At 52.8% G+C, this 13,137-nt stretch overlaps 1 protein-coding gene across 12 annotated transcripts in view; it reads left to right on the forward strand.

Annotated features, from left to right (window-relative positions):
* Positions 1-292: 292 nt before the first annotated feature.
* The window catches only part of PACSIN2 (protein kinase C and casein kinase substrate in neurons 2), a 111,821-nt gene continuing 98,976 nt past the window's right edge, over positions 293-13,137 (forward strand). For 5 of the 12 annotated variants that reach the window (XM_081059133.1, XM_081059121.1, XM_081059130.1 and 2 more), the window contains exon 1: positions 330-448. The gene's annotated coding sequence lies outside the window, so the exon portion shown is untranslated. Of the gene's footprint in view, positions 449-4,785; positions 5,008-5,454; positions 5,606-13,137 lie in introns of those variants that run through there. The other 7 variants (XM_081059119.1, XM_081059117.1, XM_081059135.1 and 4 more) reach the window with 7 other exon arrangements.

The raw sequence follows: 13,137 nt of genomic DNA on the forward strand, positions 1-13,137 counted from the left end.
GGTTCCCGCAAAGTCACAAAAATCTGGCTCCCGGAGCGAGCCCCGGAGATCGCGACCTGGGAGCCACTCGGGAATAGCGACCCCAACCGCCTTCTGGGCCAATTAAGGAGTCACTCCCCCTTGGATTGACAGGGAAATCCGCCAATGGCGCCCAAGGGAGGTCCCTTTTGTGCGCCAGGGGGCGTGCCACCTCCACTTTCCCGTGGCCCAATCGGGCGCCGAAGGAGCTGTGGGGCGGGGCTCGGCGCCCCCCAGCCAATGGGACGAGCACAGCGGGTGCGGCGGGGGCGGTGCGCTAGGCGCTGGCGGCAGAAGCGGCCACGGCGGGCAGGGCAGGGCCGGGCAGCGCTGCCGGAGCGAGTGCGGGGCCGGGCGGGAGCCGGAGCCGGAGCCGCCGTCGCGGCCGGAGCGGAGTGCGCGGCGGGTCGGGAGGCGAGCGGCGGCCGAGGTGAGGGACGCGCGGCGGCGGTTGGGGCGGTGCGGGCGGACGCGGGTGCGCGGGTCAGCGGCCGGGCCCGCGCCCTGTCAGGCCGCCGCGCGCGGCGCGGAACTTCCTGTCGCCGTGGGAGGGGGCGTGTGCGGGGCCCCCGCGCGCCGAGGGGTCCGGCGGGGGAGACGAGTGGGGCGTTGGGGGGCGGGGCGCGGGCCTGGGGGGTGGGAGCCGCCGGGCGCGGGGGCCGCGCGGGGGAGGAGACGTGCGGGGCCGGGGGCGCGGGCGACGGGAGGACGGGCTCCGGAGCGGCGGCCGCGGGGGCAGCGAAGCCCGGGCGCGGACAGGCTGCGGGGGCCGCGGGGGCCGGCGGGGCGGGGCGGGGCGCGGGCGGCGCGGCCACGCGGATGCGCTTCTCCGGGGCCCCTGACGACCGGCCTCCACTTCCTTCCTTCGCACCGCGTCTGCCGGGGCCTGGCCCCCCGGGGCGCGGGCCGCGCCTTTCCTCGGGGGCAGGTCCCGGGCCCGCGCGCCCCGAGCCCCGGAGGCTTGCCAGGCTCGCTGCCTCTCAGGACCGCGGGCGCCCCTCTCCCCCCGGGTGTCCGAGCCGCCGGCGCGTCCGGACAGGTTCGGGTTGGAGAGGAAGAGGTTTCTGCCCCCGAGTTTCTTTGCAGACGGAGTTGGTGGGGGGACACGCTGTGCTGCCTGTCGCCTTGGGACGCACGCGGCGGCAGCCTTTGAGTGCTTCTCCTCCGGGCGGTGATGGGGGAAGGTGTGTGGGCCGTGCCGGGGCGCCTCTCCTTTCCCCCCACTGTCCTGCGTGTCTGTGGCCGCGGAGGGTAGGCAGCTCCGTGTGCAAGGGCTTCTCACTGTTGACCAAACACCCCCTGGCTGTCCTGGTGAAAAGCAAGCACTGGCTCGGAGCCCTTAAACGTGAGCTGCGGGCGGGGAGCGCCCGCCCCCCTCCCTCCGCCGCACGCGTTCCCCCAACGCGCTGCACTTGCGTTTTCACCCTCCCAGGACTGCGGGGTAGGAGGCCGGGCCGAGGAAACCGACCGGGGGGGCGCCGGGGAATGCGGCCGGCCCTCAGTCTTGCCCCAAACGTTCTCATTTCACTTGGTTCATAAGCCTGCCTGCAGCCTCCTCGGAGAGGCATGGAATGGGAGCCGGTGCAACTTAGGTTTCTCGTGATTCACACGGGAAACTCTCATCTGTGTGCGTTTAAACTTAATTCTGGAGTTTGGCAGTCTCCTTGGTGAGGTTATGCTAGTTGAGATATGAGGCCACGACATCAAAAACTTTTCTGTGGTGTGTTTTTCTTTTAACAATTGTCTCGAAGCTTTAAAGAAACTGGCCATTAGGCTGATGATATTGATTACTTGGGAAAGTAACATAACACAGAGGAGTAGGTGAGTGATTAGATCTGCGCTCTTTATTCACTTTTTGGAGAAGAATAAACACATTTGAATGGGAATGGCATTCTTAGCTCATGCTGTTTGAGAACTGGAACTTTATTACTTTGTCTTACATGTATAAGAGATCATAATATTGAAACCTAAAAGTGTGCATATGTAAGAAGCAATATCTGGAGTTTGAACACAGTCTGCTTCTGGGAAATAAGGTTGGCTTTCCCCAGGCCTGGATGCCCAGTCCAGCTCTCTGATGACCAGGCCATTTTTTGGGGGGTGGGAGCTGAGGGGTGTTTGTCCTTAATCTTTTTGTTTCTTCTGTGTTCACTTCAAAGCCCGTACGCACTGAGTTAAGAACATGATGTGCAGGCTTCCTGCTTCTGATGGGGTCATCTGTTGGTGCAGGATGTTATGGAATATCAAAAAGATTGCATAGATTCCTTAATAATAGTAATGGCACCTTGCCTTGTGTTTAGAGATCCTGCTAGCATTTACCAAACGTTCTCTGGCCACTCTCGCCTGAACCGCCCAGCTGACTTGGGCCTGTCTTATCTGCCATCAGATTGTAATGGTGGCCTTGTGGAGGCCACCCTGTCGATTATGGGGTAATGACCACCTTCACACGAGTGATAGTGCTGGCTCAGTTTCTTTCCAATTAGATTGTTTGGAACTGCAGCTGCATACCTGAAGGCAGCAATGCCTTAGTTACGACATCAGTTTGCATTCCACAGGTGGCTTAGCTACCTTTCCTTCTGGCCCTGGCAGTGATCCTTCACATAGCTAGAAGCATAGTCAGTGCCTGAAACTGGACTCCTGACTGGTCCCAGTGGTGGTCCCGGGGATGGCAGTGTAGGAATCCCTCCAGGACTGGTATCAGTAGGAAGGAATTCCTTAGTATTCAGACGATTATGCTCTCTCTGCCGACTGGACAGAAGAATTCCGAAAGTATTCTGTGCAGGGCGACATTCTTGGCATCTGTGAGTTCCAAAGGTAACTAACTAGCTGAGGGGCAACTGCCATCTCAGAGCACAAGTTTTGGTATTTTGATTAAAAACCCACATAAAACAACAAAAATCCCCTTTCTTTAATTATGTATTGACTCGCATTTATTCTCATGATGGCACATTAATCTGTTTGCTCAATAAAACAGAGCCCCATGTAGTCTTTTTTTTGTTTCCTAGAAAAAAATATTTATTTTAAAAAATTGAAATATAATTGACATATAACTGTGTAAATTTGATCTTTTAAAAATTTCAATATTGAAAAACCATTTGAGTGTTTCTTGGCTCCAGGTATGAACCAGACAGAATGAGAACATAGAAATGAATAAAATGCAGCCTCAACTCCCAAAGACCTCAGCAGGAAGCCTTAAGAAGGAAGAAGAAGGATAGAAACGTTGCTATAATATTAGAAACCACGTGTGCGGTGGCATGTGTAACACACTCTGTGGCTATATGAGCTTTATGTGACTTTCTCCACCCTAGAAATGTGGGACGGTAGAGTGAGGGGAACATGGATGGCCACCAGCAGCCTCGGCTCTGTCCAGCCTTTCCCTGACTGACCCTAAGGCTAGGACAATCATATTATCTTAGGTGTCAGTTTTCATGTTTGTACAATGAGGGGCTCAGAGGTGCTTAACCTTCTGAGAATATGGTAAGTAGAACTCCAGCCCAGAAAGTACACATGTGGACAGCTTCAGAGGCTCGGACCCAGATCAGTAACTCCCGGATCCGCTCACCTCTGATGTTCTGTAAGCCTGTTTTCCCAGTCATCTCTGAGCTGCTAATAATGAGCTGTATTTACAGAGGACACATTCCAAAGTATTTCATGTCTCATTTTTTTTTGTCCTTAAACCTTTTCTGAATGGTTGTGTGCAGTGAGAGCTGTTCTTGTGAGGAAGAAAGGGGTACCGGGCCTGGCCACCACTTTGGTAGGATCACACAGCCCAAGGACTGCCCTGAGAGCAGAGCCGGGGCTTCTGGTCGCCAGCTTGGGTTTTTTCCATTAGGTTTGTTTCCTAGGTGGTTGTCATTAGGAGTTATGTTTGGCAGTGCAAATATCCCAGAATGTGTCACTTGCAGAGGACACTATTTATTCATCTGCTGAAAGGACTGTTTTTTGTCTGAATTTGGATCACTGAACACCTTTCTGCCAGACCTTCAACAGGTTACTGATTTCGTTTTTTTTTTTTTTCTTGCTGTTTTTTCCATAGGGACACATTTGTAGGACTTGGAGGTTTTGAGCAGACTTGTTTAATATTTATCGATTATAGAGTACATTGAAATGATTACTTCTCAGTTGCTTAGCACTTGAGAAACTTGTGAAATAAACGTTAAGGGAAAATTCCAAATATTTGACTTGCCTCATCCAAATATGTCCTCACAGACAAGACGTTCCCTGCAGCCTGGAGGCCCCTCCCTGGGCCCAGAGCTGTTGGGTGGGTGTGAGAGCTGGGTGTGGAGTGTGCCAGTGACCATGGCTGGCCAGCAGTGGCTTCTGTGGCTCTCTGCCAGATTCTGAATATTTTAAGGACTGATTTTTTTTTTCCCAGTGTATTGGCAGTGCAGTCTCAGCTACATAAAGAGCTCATGGATGTAAATGCACACTAAGCTTAAAGCCTCACAGATGTTGGTGTATTGTTGATGAAAAGAATCATCCATCATAAAGATGTTTCCGATACCCAGATATGGAAATCGTAGGTTGCTATGCAGTAGGTATCACTCAAGTGTGTGCGTGCCCATCTGTGTCCTCCTGTCGTGTCACGCCTGATACCTGGCAGGAGATGGGCTGACATCATTCTCTGTCCAGGCATGGAGAAGGGGATTTGTGCATTTCCTGATGCGTTTTTTCAGGATACCCCAGGAGGAGGCAGACACGCACGCACAGCGTCACTGACACTGCGTATAAACCCGATGTCATGTGCCAGCTTCCCTAAGTGAACTCCCTGGAGAGGAGAATTGGTGGAGGTATAAGGCAGTCAGTGAATTCCACACAAAGTGGTAGGCAATCTCCCAAAGTGGAAGCCTGGTCGGGAAACGGGCGGTCCGCGGGCAAAGCCCAGGATGCAGTGTAAGCTCCAGGCTGCCGCCCCCGCGCAGGGAAGCCCACGGCGAAGCTTTCTAGCAGGTGCAGCACAGGACCGGCTGTGAGGCCGCCTTCGTTAGCTCTGTGAGTGCTCGTGAGCGTTTTCTCCGGCCGGAAGGCTGCGTCTGTAGGTCAGCCCTCGTCCGCTGACCTCCAGTCTGTGATTTAAATATTGGTCGAGGGCAGAGTTGTCAGCAGTGAGCCGAGGAATGCCTTTCTTTAGTGAGGCTGCTTTGTGAAGTCTCTGCTGTTTATTTTAATTTCACTCTGGCTGAGAGGGTTTGGAGGGAGTGTCTGCGGGTAGGGCGCAGTGGATGAGGTGGGTTGACGGGGGCCATCCTGGCCACTGCGTGTGCAGTGCCCTGGCTGCTGGCTCCACACGCAGCTCTGCGATTTTGAGATGAAGGTGACTCGCCAACTCTAGAGGCAGCTCCGTCAGGAGGCGGGCCTAGACGCAAGCACATTTCCTGGTGACGGTAGCAAATCGGAGTGTGGACAAAGTAGAAGCGCCTGAGGGGGGCGGGTCTGGCTGCCCTCAGGACTTAGCAGAGAGCCGACCTTGAGGGAGGTGACTTTGCAGTGGTTTGGCCAGACCCGCAGGCGCTCTCCAGGTGGCCATGGCTGGCCAGAGAGGCCAGGTGGAGGCGCAGAGCTGTAAAGAACCGTGCGGTGCAGTGGCTAGGTGTGAGAGGAGCCACCGAGGGCGGAGGGGTGGAAGGCTGGTGGGCAGCTTCAGGGGGTGTCACCTGCCTGGCACCCCGAGCCCGGGTGGAGGCACCTCCTGGAGGCTGGAGTTCAGTGGGAGCTGTTTCGGGGCAGTAGACAGCAGGCTGAAGCTCCCTGCAGAAGCGGTAGCAGTGGAGCAGTCGGGGATGCGGACGGGGGAGGGCGACCCAGGAGGCTCATTTTAACGAAGCGCTGGTCTCCAGAGGCTTGAGCATTGCCATCCATGCTCCTAAGAGGCAGGGGCTGAGCGCCAGCAGACGGGGCGTCCGCAGGTGGCTTGGCATCAGTCTGGACTGAGTCTCTGCCTGCAGTTAGGTTGTTGGTTGCTCATGCAGCGGCTGCCTGGGTGCTGCTTCTCTTTCCACGTGGTTTATGTTCACAGATCATGCATTCAGGAGATCACTTTCACTGCCATTCCTGTAGAAAAGCTGATGCTGCAGTCAGGATGGGAAAGAGGGACCCGGGTCAGTCAGCGGCCCTGGGCTCGGGTTCTCGCCAACATTAGGGAACTGCGGGGCCTGCCTGGGCCACATGCGCCCCCATCTCCAAAACCAGATGCTGACAGCACCTTTCTCATATGACTGAGGGAGGGCAGTGTGACATGACGGGCCTGAGACCCCAGCACCCACCTGTCCCTCGTCCCTGGTCGGGCTCAGTAATTGGGGATTGCTCCAAGTGCAATGTCTACGTTAGTGAATTTGCTAATGAAGCGAAATACACTGCCTTTAAAGTGCCCAGTGGATGTTATGTTATCCAATTCTACTGAAAATCCTTCTAAAATGTGTTATTCCTTTCTCCAGCCGAGTATAGTTTGACCTCTCTTGGTGACGTGGGGTCACAGGATACTGTCAGGGGTGGTGACGTGGGTGAGGCCACTGGCCCTGTGTGGAATGCCCCCCATCCTGGCACCTACAGCCCGAGTCCTCTGCTCACCACCTGTACGCTCCTGTCCTCTTTGCTGGGGTGCAAGCCCCAGGGGGGGTCATGTCCTCTCTGAGTTTTGCGGGAGCCTGCCACGCAGAGGCCTTGCTCCCTCTGGGTGGTGAGTCTGCCACTGAGCCGAATGTCCCAGGTTATAGACAGCCTCCCCCTGTGCTGATCAGGTGTGACTTAGTGGCTCTCAGCATTGGAAGGGCGCCTTGTGATGGTGACGATAACTCATAACTAGGTGATGGAAAATACCCAGATTTGCAATAGCAAATTCTAAAGCTATATGGACACTGATCACATGCGTACAATATTATTAAAATAACATCCAGCAGAGTGTTAAGGTTGGAGAATTATGGACCATTTCTTGTTTTCCATACTGTACCATGGCCCTTCTACTTTTGGAATGAATATTTAAGTCGTAACTTTATAATGAAGATAAATACATAGCAAAGCAGCTTGGTGGCAGGCATTTGCAGTGTACCAAGAACTCCCCGTAGCCCTCATTTTGTTTTCAGAGCAGCCTTGTTGGTTTGCTCCCCTCGCCGCTGTTCAGAGGAGAAGAAGGGCAGGGAAGGGTAGGTGGTTTTGCGTGAGGTCGGTGGGCTGGGACCCCACCCCGGCCTCAGTCCACGTCTGGACTGTGGGGGGCCTAGCGGGGGCCTGCAGGCGGTCTTCCACGCACAGAATCAACTGTGGTAGTGTTTGGAAGTTTCCTATTCCGTTGAGTGAAATTTTATGATTATAAAGTGATGCCCGAGCCGTAGTTTGTGAGCATTTTCATGTCTTAAACTACGTTTGTGTTCCATTGTACCCAGTTACACTGTCGCCAGCTGAGCGTGCCAGGTCTGTGAGTTGTGGTCTTCAGAGGGACCACGGAGCAGGCCTGCTCCCCGTCTGGACCTCCAAGCCCGCTATTAGTGGATTTCGTAGCTGACTGGTTGCTGGAGGACAGAGCTGGCCTGTCTGGGTGCCCTGTGGCGTGGACATGACGGTGTTTTCATTAAGGAAGCAGTTGTGACCTCTGCCCCAGCAAAGGGTCGTCAGATAAGGAGTCTGGGCAGGTGCCAGTGACGGGGTCAGGTGGGGGGTGTTTCTGGGACAGGTCTCCGGGTTTGGGGGTTTCTGAGAGAGCATGCAAGAACCTTTACATTCCTGTTCATTTAATTCTCACACAAGACAGCGTTCACCCCCCTTTCATAGGAGTACACCGGGGTTCTGAGAGGCGGCGTGACCTTCACTGGGCTGCCGTCAGAGCCGACCCTCAACCTGACGCGAGGCCACGCTCATTTCACTTATCTTGTTCCTCAAATAAGTGAATTCTGAGTCACTCGCCTGCAAATATGAAAATAAGCTCTAAAAGTTAATCATCTCCGCCTTTCAGAAACCAGGCAAGTTATGTGGTCTTTTGTTTTGTTTAAGGTAGGCTGTATGCCTGCAACTAACTTGGTTAAGAAATCTGAAAGTTTGTAATAATTCATACAGCAGGGCGATGAGGGAGGAAACGGAGAGGCTTCTAAACAGCCTGGCTGCTGGGTGTGAGTCAGGCTGGTCACAGCTCGTCCACCTGTTTACCTGCCCACCCTCTGCTGCCACCACGGCTGCCGGGCATTCACAGCTCCTGGCTTAGGGATACCGTGGCCTCCCCTCCCTCAGCTGCATTTAAAAGATGTCCTATGCTAATCAAAGGCAGTTGGTCGAGGGAGAAGCAATTACATTTCTGTAGAGCATTGGTTTTGCACACATTTTGTAAAATTGTGAGAGTGTCCCACTTTCTTGACATTGTGCTGTCAAATGAAGTGAGTTAGAGCAGAGGTTTGTTTTTATGCTTGTGATAATTGTCATTTTTATGTCAAAAAGCTTTTTTTGCTTTCTTTTAGGTCTTCTAATATTGAAGGCGCAACATAGAAAATAGAGTTTTCTGAGTAAAGAACTCTTTGTAGTTTACCTCCCATACGCACCGGGATTTATTATGCATTCAGAAGCCATAGCTGCCACCTTTGTTCCAAGCTTCAGAAGGAGTAAGAGGGGCGTTAGCTCTGTCCTCGTCTGAGGTGACTAGTCTGAACATGAGGCACTGCAGGTCGTGAGAGCCAAGGTCACGCAGGTTGTAACCAGGGGACAGGCTTTGAAGGCCACCCTGACCGCATGTGCCCGGCTCCACTTCACTCAGTGACGTTGTTACCACTGTGTTATTCAGATTTGCTTAAATATTCTATCATATGTTTTTCATATTTTTACCATTGTCGTTAAAAAGATGTAATGATTGCATAATCCTGTAATGAGGTTAAAACAGTCCCCTAATGCTGGACATTTTAGGTTATTTCCAATTTTTTTGCTATTGTAGATGAATTTGCAGTTTATAATTTCATTTTTCATCTGTGCCACTAGTTCCTGGGGATGAAGTCCCAGAAATAGAAGACGAAAGGAGCTGCACGTCTTAGAGGGTTTTGAAAACCTGCTCTGTCCTTGTGGGCTTATTTTTCTGATATTTATGGGTGAAAATGTTGAGGGATTCTTTCTCTAAGATGCCCTGGCCTTTAGAGCTTCCAAGTATCTGTGAGATAAGAAACTTTTGTGAGAGTTTCTTAAATGAGTCACATTTCCTTCCCAAGTTTCTGGATATCATTTTACTCAAATTAGATGCTTTACTTTTATAAGCAAGAAACAGCCTTTGCAAAAGTCTTTGCTACCTTCTTTATTCCTCCCCTGAGCTCGAATTCTCCATTCCCAGGGTGGTCAGTGTTTGTGGCTGCGTGCCTTCATCGCTCAGGCACCGTGTACTCTGAACAAAGTATCTCTTAGAACGTGTTCTTGTTTTCTTTACTTCCAATCTGAATATTGGGAAAGACTATGCAAAGTTGTTTCCCCCGTCATTCATATGCCAGGACGGCTGGGGGCTCTTGAGGTGCCTCTGATTTTGCCTGAGTACCCTGTAGGTAGAGGCTGCCCTCACGGAAGGTCCTACCTTTCCCCGAAAATAAGACCGAGTCTTATATTAAGGTTGGCTCCAAAAGACGCATTAGGGCTTATGTTCAGGGGATGTCATCCTGAAAAATCCTGCTAGGGTTTAGTTTCCTGTAGGTCTTATTTTCGGGAAAACTCTGTTCATTGCTAGACAAACATCTCAGAGAACATACTGGTTAATATTGTCGGCGCTCACTCGCCTTGGTTTTGTTTGTTTGTCTTACTGTTCTGAAGTCACCTTGCCGTTCCCTGTGTTCTTTCTTGGCTTGGTTTCCGTTTTCACCTTCCACCGCCCCTGGGGCATTCACCCTCAGACCGAGTGGAGTCCTTTTCCTGGTCGCTGATTTTCCAGGGTCTGCAAAGGAAAACGTGCTTAGCAGGATCAAGGGGGAGCCCCCAGGCGGAGAGCAGGAGAGCAGTGGAGAGCAGGAGAGCAGCGGCCGGCCTCAGCTCTCACCCTTGGGTTCCTGCCCTTGGACTCCAGCCTTTCCTTCTTTATGGCCCCCCTTTTCCCCCCACTGGGGCTGCTTCCCCTGTAGTTCTCTGGCCTCACCATAGACAAAAACTCTTCTTGGTTTCTCTTATCCTAGCTAAGAAAGGCTGACGTTCACAACAAAGCAGAAGGCATTACTACATAGTAAGGTGGAAATAATCACAACACAGAAGTATAACAAGAGTTTTGTTTCCCAGGCACAGTAGGGTTTTGGTGCCGGCACTGTAGGGCCAGGCTGACTGCGGGCGCTGCCCAGCTTCCTGCTCCTCTTCACCCGGGTTTATTCTGCCAGTAAATCCGAATTTTAGAGTAATGCTTTTTGCTCTGTGCTTGGCATTCTGTGTTTTTATCACAAGCATGGAAACTGTACTTTGCCCTGGTTTCCTCAGATGCCGAAACATGTCTAGGTTGACTATTGCCTAGGCAACTGGCTGAGCTTGGTTGTGTGTGCGGTGAAGGCCCTGGCAGGGGCTGGACATTGGCCCCAAGTCATCCTGCGGCTGCTCAGCACGCTGGATGGTGACTCCCAAGCCGCAGAGGCACAGGCTCGCGGCTTCCGCTTGGACAAAATGACAGGGGCTGGATCTCTGGAGTGCGACGGTGTGTCGCCCTGCCTGAAGCCGACTGACGTCGTTTGTGACTTCCAGACTTCTCTCATTGTGTTATCTTAGAGCTGCTTGTATTTCCTTGTGCGTTTCTTTCTTTCCTTCCTGCTCTTGCAGGTGTGGGTCTGGAGCTGCCCTGTGCTGCCGGTGTGTGCGGGACTCAGGACGGACGGGGCGCTGCAGGCCGATCGCCTGGGCTCGAGTCCCAGCGCTGCAGTTACTGGGGGCTCGCGGGCCAGTTTCCGCGTCTTTCTGCACCCCACTTTCCTCACCTCTCAAATGGGGATACGGATTGTGGTGAGGACTGGTTGAGTGACGGTATGCGCCACCTGTGGGACAGGGTGACCCCGAAGAGCCCACTGAGTACAGCCGTTGGTGTGCCTTCGAGCCTCCCGCCATCCTGCCATGTGCCGCTTCGGTTCCTGCTTCACAGCTGAGGCAACAGGCTCCCAGAGGCTTAGTGACTCCTCAGGCCACATCTGCCTTCCGGGGACCCTGGCTCTCCAGGGTGCTCGGGGGTGATTGCAAAGGGACTCTGCTCAGTCAGGGCTCTGTCCACCAGGCGTAGTCTGTGGACGGCATCTTTCCTGGCCCTGTACACACACACACACACACACACACACTCACACACACACTCACACTCACACTCTCACACACACTCACACACACTCACACACTCACACACACACACACACACACACCATTTATATGTTACCTGTATAAATGACGCGGTGCTCGTGATGAATAAAATACCAGTGCATTTTAAAACGTGTGTGTATAGTTAGCCTTTTGTCATCTTGATTTCCTTAGTCATTCAATGCTGAAAGGACTATCGTCTGGGGAGCTAGGGACCTTGTTGATCTTAAAAAGGGTCTTTTATGTGGGGAGAGATCAGTAGCTGTTTATTGCTCACCTTTTCCTGCCCCGTGTATGTCCTTCTGTCTGTCCAGCATCACAGATCAGGACGTGTTGAGGAGCTGGAGTCCGCAGTGTGGCTGGGCTGCCTTGTGAACTGGGAGCAGGGTGGGGAGCTCACAACCCATGGCAGCTCCAAACGGGAGGAGTGTCGTGGGCTCGAGAAGGTCCTCACGTCCCAGGGGCCTCGAGGTGTTCTGCTGGCTCACTCTCACCTGTCTCTCCTACGGGCCCTTCACGGTGCAGTGACAAGTCCTGCTCTTTCCCTAACCTGGGGCTCTAGTTGGAAAGGACATTCCCCAATCCAAACCGCAGACTTAAAGGCTGGGCCTGCCCATGGCTCAGCGGGTGATCGCGTGGAGGCCAGCCACTGAGAGCCTTTCGTCTTCTAGGAGAGCTCTTCTCTTTGTTAGATTTTGCTCTACTCACTGCCCTTCTCACCGGACCTTGGTCACTGGTGTCCTGAGACACGTGGGTGGAACCCAGCAATGTTTTTTGACCTGTGTTTGGGTCCCAGATCTCCTTCAGAATTTCATGGAAATAGATTGTCTCCCGCCAAAATGGAGGCAAACGTTTTTGCATGCAACTCTGATGGGTCATACATCCCCATTCACTTAGTCAACAAATATTTCAATGGCGTGTGTCAGGCACAGGTGTAGGCAGTGAGTTATAGGAGGGACGCAGTAGACCAGGATCTCACATCATTGACAGCGTGTGGTTCACGTCCCCAGGAAGCCAGCGTCAGTGGGCCTCGTCCACCTGTGCAGGTGAGGCTCCCTGCCCGCCCCTCCGTTCCCTTCCAGCTTTCACCTTCTTGAACAGGCTTTGACTTCACCGTCATTGTCATAATGATTTTTAAGTATTTAATATTTACTGAGGCCTTTTCCATGCACAATGACACTTATGACAGCTTTGTTTTGCGGGTGGCAGGCTGGGCGTGAGAGGTGCGGTGACAGGCCTCGTAGCTGGGCAGTGAGTGTGGGCCGTGGGTCAGTGTGCCGCTGCCGCTTAGTGTTGTGGAATTGAGCAAGCCAGGCCTGAGGACATCATCAGAAACGCCAACAAAGAATTAAATGTGACCATGTGGTCCTGGCCCATCTCGGACTGGTTTTGGTTTCTCCGGCCGTCGGATCGGAAATTTAAGCTTCACATGCCGGTCCCATCGAATTGCCTTGTCAGGGATGGAAACATGAATGGGACGTGCTCTCAGGGTGGTAGACGTTATGGACACTTGAGGTTACCAAATACACGTATTTACTGTTAGCAGAATTGCATAAGCCCATGCGCAGTCCCAAACAAAGGCCTCGAATGACATTTGAAGTGCAAATCATTTAGTACTTGGCTGATGGGCTTTATATGCACACCCCCCGCCCCCCACCAGACTGTTGTTTTCTTGCTTTAAGTTTGCAGGTACTGCCCAATGGACAGAGTAACTTTCTGAAAAGTTGCTTTAAAACAACTTTGTATCCTCTGTAGAGGGTGGAATGAACCAGCATTTGTGATCTTGACTCAGCCCCTGACATAAGAGAATCATTATTCTGACTGGAAGTTTGCAAGCTGGCACCCTGCTGCCATCCACAG

Source organism: Rhinolophus hipposideros (genome assembly GCF_964194185.1).
Source record: "Rhinolophus hipposideros genome assembly, chromosome: 9".
NCBI classification, from domain to species: domain Eukaryota; kingdom Metazoa; phylum Chordata; class Mammalia; order Chiroptera; family Rhinolophidae; genus Rhinolophus; species Rhinolophus hipposideros.